This window comes from Salvia miltiorrhiza, chromosome 2, assembly GCF_028751815.1.
Source record: "Salvia miltiorrhiza cultivar Shanhuang (shh) chromosome 2, IMPLAD_Smil_shh, whole genome shotgun sequence".
Lineage (NCBI taxonomy): Eukaryota > Viridiplantae > Streptophyta > Magnoliopsida > Lamiales > Lamiaceae > Salvia > Salvia miltiorrhiza.
The window spans coordinates 3,026,772-3,038,625 of NC_080388.1; positions in this window are offsets into that span (position 1 = coordinate 3,026,772).

Genomic DNA, 11,854 nt, shown 5'->3' on the forward strand with positions numbered 1-11,854 from the left:
CATGTGTTCCATTATAGTTATATCGCTAGTGATGTATACTTAGTATGTAACGTGTTGGGTCTGGGTTAATTTATGAACTTTATTACTTGACATGCTAGTATCGTTGGGTTGGGTCTGGATGGTCTGGATTGACCGAACTCAAACGTTGTCGTAATTTAGGGTCGAGTTACTATGTCACGAAATCGGGGATGGTCGACAGGTTCCGCTACCGGGATGTCACACTTAATAGATGATGAAGATTGAAGATTATGATGGTGTAGACGTTTCTTCGGGTATCCCGTATGATCAGCTACGAGATGGTAGTTCTGTCTGTCCGGGGACGTCCAGACGTTCGGGTCTCGGGGTCGACAGTGAAGGACCTATATTGGATGTTATTCCTATGCTTTCATTTCTTAGCGACAAGAATCCGGTATCTCGCGTAAATCGGGTCGACATGGTGCGGAGGCTTCGATGAAAATACAGAATACCCGACTGGGTAACACTGCATGCTCCGGATGCTAATTTGCTTGCCTCCTATCATGTGGAGAATATGGTGTGTCTATATGAGTTTATCTTCACACAGAGAAGTCAGCTTCCACTACCCCGGTTTGTGTTGGAATTGCGTGACTATCATTGCTTGTCTCCGAGTCAACTTATGCCGAATGCATGGAGGTTACTGCTAAACCTTCAAGTATTTGCGGAGCTGCACGGTTTTGACATCAACGTATATGACGTGTTATACACGTATTCTTTGTCGGAAAATCTTAGTTCAGGTAGGTTCTGCATGAGGGTGAGGCCCAACCGGGATGCCCTCCTTGAACCATTGGGCGATGCTGAGAAACATTGGGCGTCTAAATATATCTTTGTAAGTTATGATAGTCTGGGTGTGCCTGTTGGCTTATGTGTTCCATGCGCTTGGAGGGAAGGAAGTGAGTTGTTCTAGTTGATATAGTTGTTTGCATTGTCATGTTTGTCCTCTTTGTGATGCTGACACTTTCGCCTATCTTCTCTATAGGTCGGCTTGGTCAAGATCCTCGCGTAACACTGCACCTGGCTGAACGGGCTGACTGGTTCCTTAGTTTTCCTCGAGCTGAGCGTGCGTTGAGGTTTATCTTAAGGGACGAGAACTTAATCAAGACGTCTGTTTAGGGTCATCTTGTCGGGTGTGAAGAAGGTACCTATATTCCCCCCACTCGCATCGATTCTACTATTGTACTGTGTCGTAGGGCTTTAGAGCTCATAAATGACGGGGGGATTCCCCATTATCCTATATGGGGTCAACTGACGCCGGATGAGCGGGCTTATGCAGATGATTGGATGTCGAATCTCAAATATCAAGTTGATTGCACGAATCGTACTAGGGCTTTCTTGTTATAGTTGCTTATATTTTCTCATGTGTAGGCCTATCAGCACTCTCTGTTCATGATGAACGCCTTGGAGGAGGGCGAGAGGAGGGTTGCCGAGCTGGAGAGGGAGAGGTCCTCTTTTGCCTTGGAGAAAGAGAAGGCCCGGAAGGAGTGGTCCTCCTTGGAGCATCTTCTCCGTGACCAGCTAGCTGCCAAGGAACAGGAGCTTGAAGCTGTGAGGGCCTCAGTGGCGGAGGTGAAGGCTGCTATGGTTGCGAGGGAGGCCTCATTTAAGGAGGAAATGAAGGATGCCTGTGCCGGGACTCTTGTCTGCTCCCGTGGACAGATGGCCGAGCAGTTCCACGCCGGGGAGACGAGCCAGTGGAATACTGATGAGTGGGTGGATGAATACCATCAGTACTTGGCTATCTGTGATGGCGCTGCGTTCGATGGTGACGATGGTGTTGGTGGCGAGTGATTACATCGCCTTTCTTTGTGTTGTTCGGATGTGTACGGGCATGTTGTGCCCTTGGATATTTTCTGTATGGACTTAGTATTTTCTTATTGTTTTCTAGTTTAGTTGTGGTCGCCTTGGAGACCAAACTAAAACATTATGTATTATTGTTTGATGTTTTCCGGCATTGCCGACTCGGTTGGGGGTTGTTACCCTAAAGTATTATGTAGTTTGTGATTGTGGTATTTGTGTTGGTGTATTCTAAGTGTAGACAAAGTTGTGGAGTTAACACCTTTGCTAAACTTTTTTTGAAGGTCGGGTAGATATGTCCCCCAGTTTAGGGAGGGCACGTAGTGCTAAAACTTAAACTAACTCATAACTTCTTTGAGGCGTAGTTTCTAGTGGTAGTAGGAATAAAGGACTTAGTTATTCGCTACTAGGGTAAATTTCTATCACTCGCAGATATGTCGGGGATGGAAGAGTCAGAGGGAGAGAGGGGGTTGCGCTCCTTAGAGCTGCCTATACCTTGTTAGGGGATCAAGTCCAAATGTAGTTCTGACCTGCATGGAAAGGTCAGTAATAGTATAGTATGTCGAGTGGGTCTCGTGAGACCTAAGAAAGTAACGGAGTGTAAAGTTAGACGTGATACTGTTTGAGATGGATGGCATTGTTGCCGGGATTCCCTGGATTGAGAGCGTGGAGGCGGATTTAGAGCGAGATATGAAAGAAAGTGGAGAGATCGTGCTAGAGCGTGAATGATTGGATAGGTCGAGTGGCCTAGTTAATTTTCTTATATACTGTGGTATCTCGACGGCTAGGGTTTTTCCGGGACCTCCGTGAAACCCTGGTTGTGCCGATATTTACGGGATCGTCTCCCTGACCTGCATTCTCCTCCAAGTCGCAAACCCTTTTTCCAGGATTTGGTGCGATTGGGCCTCAACATCTTAGTGTATGGGCTGAATTAATTTCAATTAATTCCATTTTTGGATTGGGCTGAATATTTGGGCTGTGAATATTTATTTAAATGAGCTGTACGAAATTTGTCCATTACAAGCATATTGAAAATATACTCAGTGAAGAACCATGCACATATTCACATACGCTTAAACATACTAATAAAACACATTGTCATACACATATTCTGAATTCTGAGTGTTTCTGAATTTCCGATCATGTACTTGAACATGATATTTTGAGTTTCTAATCATGTACTTGAACATGATATTCTAAATTTTCTGATCATGTACTTGAACATGATATTCTGAACATGTATCTAGACATATAATTGAGCAAGCATAATCAAACATGAACTAAAAGCACATTTAAACATACATGAATAATAAATTGAAATCTCGTGCTTCTTCCCCAGTATGCGTCTAAGACCCTTATATATATAGGTTGTTTGGAAAATTACAGATATGCATGAATTTATTTGAGCAAACCACTTTGTATTTCTAAAATATATACGTAACTTGTGTTTTAAGGAAAATAAATGCTTAGATAAAATAAGGATAAATGTGGCTGCACTATTTTAATCACTAACTAACAAATCCACTAAAAGATATATTTAAAATCAAATCTTAATCAATAACTTTACTCTTACCTATGAATTCAAACGAGAAAAGAAAAAAAAAAGTAAACTTCACATAAGATCATTTGGGTAATGTAATACACTTCTTTTAAAAAAAAATCGAAAGTTATACAAATTCTAATTGACTTCCCAAAAAAATTTTCTCTACGAACGAAAATTTTACAGAATGGAAAAAAATCAAACAAACGTAATGATTCTTATAGAAATTTTATTTAATCGATTTAAACAAATTAATAAAGTCTAATTTGAGATAAGCTTACGCATTGCAAAAAAATAAATAAAAAAAATTAAACTTGATTTTAACTTATGTGTATTTATAAAAAAAAATTATTTTAATAATCTAAATAAGTGGGATGTTACAACCTATCCCACTTCAAAATAATTTCGTCCTCGAAATTTCTAAACAATTACAACTATTTTAATGGAGCTAAACATAATAGTACTATAATATAAAAAGCATCATAAAAAAAATCATGTAAAACATCATAACGACAATGTACTTGAACAATTAGAACACATACCTTGGAGTCGATGCAGCGCATGAGTTTCGAATGACTAGGCTTACTTAATCTTTTGAAAGTAATTTTTTTTAAAACAAACACGAGTCTACAGGAACGTAGACCCGCTCTGATACCACTTGTGACAACCCAATTTTGATAAACTTTTCAATCTAAAATCTTGAAGAACTAATAGATAAAAATAAAATTTCTTGAATATCAAAGTTTAAAATAATTCAAAATCAACTTGTCAAATCCAAAGTAGCAACATAAAATAAAAATAAAAATAAAAGTAAAACGATAAACTAAAACTTAACAAATTCAACTAAAATGTTCAATGTAAATCCCTTATCCCTAGTCATTCTCCACTTCCATGGCCACTTCGACTCTAGAACTGCAAAACTGAAAAGATAAGGGGTGAGCATATTGAAAATATACTCAATGAAGAACTATGCACATATATACGCTTAAACATACTAATAAAACACATTGTCATACACATATTCTGAATTCTGAGTGTTTCTGAATTTCCGATCATGTATTTGAACATGATATTATGCGTTTCTGATCATGTACTTGAACATGATATTCTGAATTTCTGATCATGTACTTGAACATGATATTCTAAATTTTCTGATCATGTACTTGAACATGATATTCTGAACATGTATCTAGACATGTAACTGAGCAAGCATAATCAAACATGAACTAAAAGCACATTTAAACATACATGAATATAACAACAAGCATATAATCCCTCACCTTAACCTTACTCTGAAATAGCTCGACAAATTTTTTATGTGGAAAAGAAAAGAGAGATAAAAAATAGACTGAAATCTCGTGCTTCCTCCCCAGTATGCATCTAAGACCCTTAGATATATAGGTTGTTTGGAAAATTACTGATATGCATGAATTTATTTGAGCAAACCACTTTGTATTTCTAAAATATATACGTAACTTGTGTTTTAAGGAAAATAAATGCTTAGATAAAATAAGGATAAATGTGGCTGCACTATTTTAATCACTAACTAACAAATTCACTAAAAAATATATTTAAAATCAAATCTTAATCAATAACTTTACTCTTACCTATGAATTCAAACGAGAAAAGAAAAAGAAAAAAAAGTAAACTTCACATTCATTTGGGTAATGTAATAAATTAAACTTCTTTAAAAAAAAAAATCGAAAGTTATACAAATTCTAATTGACTTCCCAAAAAAATTTTCTCTACGAACGAAAATTTTACAGAATGGAAAAAAATCAAACAAACATAATGATTCTTATAGAAATTTTGTTTAATCGATTTAAACAAATTAATAAAGTCTAATTTGAGATAAGCTTACACATTGAAAAAAAAATTAAACTTGATTTCAACTTATGTGTATACATAAAAAAAAATTATTATAATAATCTAAATAAGTGGGATGTTACATCTTTTATTTACAAAAAAATCATAGGGTGAAAAACACAACTAACCAAAAGCATATAGTTTGAGACTTATATAGCCACCACTTTTAAACTACGACTTTAGGGGACAAAATGCTATTAAAAGACAAAGCTACCCTTACTAATTAGTCAATAAAAATAAAATAAAATTGAAATAGCATTTGACTTAAAAAAATTGTAATAGAACAAAATAAAAAATCAAAGTTTGACTTAACAATTAAAAAAAAAAAAAACCACGAATGAATTTCCCCATTTCAGTTTTCTACTTCCCCATTTCAAAACATGTAGCAGAACTCACCCGTCTGAGTAATCTGAACATCATATATGGTCCCAGGATTACGCTCCCTCGACAAATATAGATAAGTCGGGAGCCTCTAATAAGACTGCTCGAACCCGCCATACATCATCTCTATAGCAATATGTTAGGTCCGGGGGGTCTCGAATAGGTGTATGGGGGGGGGGGAATACACCTATAGGCTATTTTTAGTCTATCTACCAACCTCAATCAGAGGGATCTCAGTCAGAGATAGAAAAGAAACTTTTCATGCAAACCAGACACCTGTTTAACCGAAATTAGTTTTGACCAACAGGGTTGACGACTGATACTGAAATCTCTTCAGTAAAGAGTTATCAGTTAAGTCACTAGAACTTAACTGATCCACGTAAGGGCTTCAGTCGTGTTTGCAAAGATGAAGGTGATACCTTTCTTCCTTACTATCAGAGGATAGTGATTCAGAGTGATATCATACGCAGCGGAAATTAAACTTAGTTTCGAATAGCCTCGGTGGAGCAGATAGTTGGATTAGGGGTTCTCTAGCTGTTAGTCAGTGTTCAGTTTTATCAATTGAAATAGCACAGTTAAGAATGTAAAACTGAAAGCTGTAAATAACACAGAGACTTTTAAGTGGTTCGAAAAAACTCTTTCCTACATCCACGGCTGGTTGATCAGACCAACAATCCACTCTGCAAGTGCTTGCCTGGTGCACTGCAAACCGTAAACTGAAGATAAACTCTCTTCAGCACCTACACACCTCGCGTAGGGTTTCCCCACCTACACACCTCGTATAGGATTTCAGCACCTACACAACTCGCGTAGGGTTTCCCTGCTAAGCACACCTCGTGCTCAGACTTCCCTTTCAGAGTTCAGAGTACCTTCCTGAATCTCCGAGTCACTCAAACACTCTTATGGGGGAGAGGTTTAAACGAGTGCCAACTATACTTACAAAGAACAAGTTCTTTGAAGCAAGTTTGACCTTTGGCTTCTGGGTACACAGAATATATGCCTAGGGTCTAAGAGAATGTATGTAATCAGCAGTGACTGATTTTGGCTTTGGAATTCTCTTCTTCGATTCAAGCTTTGAGCGGTTAAGCTTTAGGCTGAGTAGCTATTTCGGCAGAGCTTCAGCTTATGTCGTTGAATCGGTGAAGATTGAAGTGATCCTCGAGCGCTATTTGTAGGAGAACTCTTGAATAGATCCGTTGGCTTAAATCGTCCTCAAGATTTCTTTCGTTGGAGAGCAATTCGAATTTGGGCTGAGGCTTCAATCTTCGAGGTTCCTTGTCTGTGTGGAAACGGCTCTCTTTGAAGGACATGAGATGTGACATCTCTGAAAAGTAGCCACCAGATAGGAATGACCTCTGCAGAGATAAGATATTGAGATATCTCTGCATTTAATGCGGCTGTACTTTGAGCGTACGTGGCTTCCTCTGAACGTTGGAAGATCAGTCCTAGGAGGAATGTTCAACTGATACTTGACTTTAGTATCAGTCTATGGCGCGCATTAAATAATCAGTCTTCAACTGATTCTTCAACTGATACTTCAGTTGGTAACTCCAGTCTTCAGTCTTCATTCTTCAGTCTTCTGTCTTCGACACCGCAACTAAACTAGAAACGAACTCTAACACTTGAGTTCAAAACGATTCTAGTCTATTACATTTAAGTCCTATGAATTTTGGTATCATCAAAACAAGGGTTAGGATATTCCACAAGGTTCCCAACAATTTCCCCCTTTTTGATGATGCCAAAACCACACAGCAGTTCTAGACAATAAAAAGACTGAGCTCTCAGTACAAGTTCTAGACAAGGAGAGAAAACAGTTCCCCCTTAACAATAGAATCTAAACAACTTATACTTAGAGCAAGAACGAAAACAGTTCTAAACACAGAACTTTAAAGAAGACAGAAAAACCATAAATCAGAGCCTGGACAAAGAGTCATTGTCTTCAGGGTGAGATCAATAAGAAGTTCATTTCATTAAAAGGACTGATAAGCCATTAGTCGAAGTACAGAGCAAGACTTACATTGGAGTAATAAGAAAAACAAAAAAACATCATGGATAAACCATGGACTCCAGCAGTCTGCTTGGCTGCGCCTTGAACTTCTTGATCTTCATCTTCTGTCTTCGTGTCTTCATGTTCCTAAGCTTGTTCCACTCTCACTTGTTTTCCGTTGAATTGAGGTCTTATCCTCTTGGTTAATCTTCCTCATGATCATCGGATGAAGGATGATCATGTTGCTTAACCTTACTTAAGTCCATTAGATTGTTCTTCTTTTCCCCTTTTTGGCAACATCAAAAAGAAGGACGAACCTAAGAAGGAAGCGAAGACCATGCGAAGGTAAGTTCGCAGGAGGAAGATATTGGGGTCATGGGGGATGAAGAAGGCGAAGGCTTAGAAGGAGGTTAGGAAGAAGAAACAGATGACGAGGAAAAAGAAGAGAAGCAGAGGTTTTGAGAGATGAGGGGTTGTCAAAACAGATGAGATTGTGAGGGTCTCCCTGTTGACATAGCGCCGGTTGACAATGAGTTCCAGCTCATTGTTGTTGCTCCGCATCGGTTCTCCACAAAGAGCAAGAAGCTTTTTGGTGAAGACGATGAAGTCTGTCCTTTTTCAGACAGGTACTACAAACCAATGCACCGGGCATGAGGATAGAAGACACTCGCTTCGCTGGATACAAGTGAGGGTAGAGCAAACTTTGACGTCGGAGAGACGTTGAGATCCAGTGGAAGGGTCCGGTGAAGACCAAGACTATGAGCGTCATTCTTCCACTCCATGACTTTGCAGTCATAGATTTCTCCTTTAGTCGGAACAATTTTTCTCTGCAACTTTGGAAAAAAAATTGAAACTTTTTCTCACAGTGAAGGCTGTGGAGAGTTGTTAGTTCATGCAGAAAAGTCGTGAAGACAACATGGTGTATAAATAGACAAGATGTGAACCATGTAGAAGATGAATAGGTTTTTCGAAAACTGTGCCTATATTGCAATTGAAGAAAAATTTCGCGTCCGTCGTCACTGCGAGGGACTTTGAAAAGCATCATTACACATGTCATGTCAATGAGCGTTTCTAGAAATTTTATTGCAGAGGCAAAAAGGTTGGAAGGATTTTTGGCAAAAAGATCAGGACAAGTTCAATCAAAACAGATTTTCTCTTTATAAAAATCTTGTCCTTTTCGGATATTCCATTTTCCAACAATTCCAACAATCAGTTAAAGTTTTTGAAAGAAACTGATCAGTTAGAGAAAAGGTTTTGAACTAAACACTTAAGGCTCTAAACTGAAATAACTGATTTTTGAAAAGGTAAGCATTTAAAATACTTACTGATCAACTGAACATAGTAGTCAGTTGATACCACGTGATCCTGGTTGAATCATCAGGATGACTTCTTCTTCAGATGAGCATTCGGACTTCATTGCTTTCCACGTTGGTGATCGTAGAAGCAGCAGTTGGTTGACCACCAGTCAGCAAGACTGTTTGAGAAACTCTTCAAACACAGCATCACTCTTCAGGGTTGATGAGGCCGATCTTTGCACATAGATCATTGAACCTCTCTTCTGGAAGAGCCTTGGTCAGCAGGTCCGCTCTCTGAATAGCAGTGGGAATCCATTCCACAGAGATATTCTTCTTTTCGACATGATCACGAATGAAGTGATGTCGAATCTCAATATGTTTGACTCTGGTGTGATGAACTGGATTCTGGGAGATTGCAATAGCACTGGAGCTGTCGCAATAGATAGGAACTTCATTTTCCTCGATCCCATAGTCCTTTAGTTGATGGACTAACCACAGGATTTGTGAGCAGCAGCTTCCGGCAGCAACATATTCAGCTTCAGTTGTAGAGGTGGCGACTGAAGTCTACTTCTTTGAAAACCAAGAGATGAGCTTATTGCCTAGGAATTAACATGTTTCGGAGGTTGACTTGCGATCAAGCTTGCATCCATCGAAGTCGGAGTCTGAAAATCCGGTGAGCTTGATGTCGTCGTCTGCTGGGTACCACAATCCTAAATTGGGTGTGCCCTTGAGATATCTCAGAATCCGCTTAGCTGCATCCAAATGAGCTTCCTTAGGATCTTATTGATATCTTGCACAAACCCCGACTGCAAATGCGATATCTGGTCTGCTCGTAGTCAAATACAGTAAAGATCCAATGATTTCTCTGTACTTCTTCGAAGACACAGAGCTTCCTTCTGAACCTGGATCAACTTTCCAGTTTGTGTTCATTGGGATCTTGACTGATTTCATGTGCTGAATACCGAACTTAGCTATCAGCTCCTTGGCATACTTGGACTGGCTGATCAGTATTCCTTCTTTGGTCTGCTTGACTTGCAATCCGAGAAAGAAATTCATTTATCCCATCATGGACATTTGGAATTTGTTCGTCATGATGTCAGCAAACTTATTGCACATGCGTTCGGATTTGGATCCGAAGATTATGTCATCGACATAAATTTGAACAAGCAAGAGATCTTCTCATTCTTTGAGAGTGAACAAAGTTCTGTCCACAGATCCCTTTTTGAAGCCTTGTTCAATCAGATACTCAGAGAGAGTATCATACCACGCTCTTGGTGCTTGCTTCAACCCATAGAGCGCTTTCTTCAGCTTGTACACCTTTTCTGGTCCAGCAACCTCAAATCCGGGAGGTTGTTCTACATAGACTTCATCTGTGAGAACTCCATTAAGAAATGCACACTTGACATCCATTTGGTGTACCTTGAAACCTTTGTGAGCTGCGAAGGCTAAGAAGAGTCTGACTGCTTCCAATCTGGCAACTGGGGCGAATGTCTCGTTGTAGTCGATTCCTTTTTCTTGACTGTATCCTTTAGCCACAAGCCTTGATTTGTTTCTCACAACGTTTCCTTCTTTGTCTTCCTTGTTCTTGAAAATTCATTTCAAGCCAATCACCTTTGCATCGTCTGGTCGATCCACAAGCTCCCAAACTGAATTCCGGTTGAATTCATTGAGTTCCTCTGGCATTGCGATGACCCATTCAGTGGACTTCAGAGCTTCTTCTATATCCTTGAGCTCTGTAGTTGATAAGAAACAACTGAAATTCTTATCTTCGTTGATGCAGTTCTGGTTGATGTCGAAGACGAGGTTGCACATTGATCTCCGAGTCTTGACGCCATCTGATGGTTCTCCAATGATGTTCTCCTTAGAGTGGAGTTCAAACCATCTTCGATACTTCTTGATCTCTTCAGGGAATGGTGGAGCTTCTTCGGTCAGAATAGCTCTGGGATGTTGAGCATCTTCTGGAGCAGGGGTGAGTTGAGCTGGGGCGGCTTCTGCGCATTCAACTTGAACTTCAGCAACTGGAGTTCCCCCTTGACTGATGCCATCTGTATTGGCTCCAGTCTGGACTTCAGACCGTTGGTTGATCTTCTGATACTGAAGCATCTCAGTATCTTCATCTTTGCCAGGTCCCCACACCAAGACAGTAGAGGGCTCGACAGTATGGATTTTAGCGTTGGAACCTTCCGTGATCTGAACACCCTTTTCAGCATCTTGTTTCCTGAAACCATTTGTAGACACATCAAAGATCACATGAGGTGTTTCTTCTACACAAAGAGTTTGAGTATTGAACACTCGATAGGCTTTGCTTGAACGTTCTGTTCCAGAGTATCCAAGGAAGACTCCTGGATCAGCCTTGCTATCGAAGGTGTTCAACCTCTTCTTATCATTGTTGTGTATGAAACACTTAGAACCGAAAGCATGAAAGTAGGCAATCGATGGCTTTCTGTTCTTCCATAACTCGTATGGAGTTCTTCCATGTCTCTGAGTGAGGAAGGAGCGATTCTGGGTGTAGCATGCGTTGTTGACTGCTTCAGCCCAAAACTTCTAGGGGAGTTTTGACTCGGCTAGCATCGTCCTGGCTGCTTCCTTTAGAGACCGGTTCCTTCTTTCTGCGACTCCATTCTGCTGGGGAGTTCTTGCTGCAGAAGTTTGATGACTGATTCCTTGTTCATCACAATACTCACGAATGACAGTATTGAGGAATTCAGTCCCACGATCTGATCTGATGCTGATGATGTTGACTTCCTTTTCAACGCTCAGTCTTCTCAGCAGCTTTGGCAGTTCCTCCAGTGTCTCATTCTTTTTGAATAGAAAGATAACCCAAGTATATCGTGAATAATCATCCACAACTACCAAGGTGTACTTCCTACCGTTGTAGCTTCTTGGAGTGATCGGGCCAAACAGATCCATGTGAAGTAGATGCAGAATCCTTCCAGAGGAGTGTCCTGTCTTTGACTTGAATGACGTCCGCGTCTG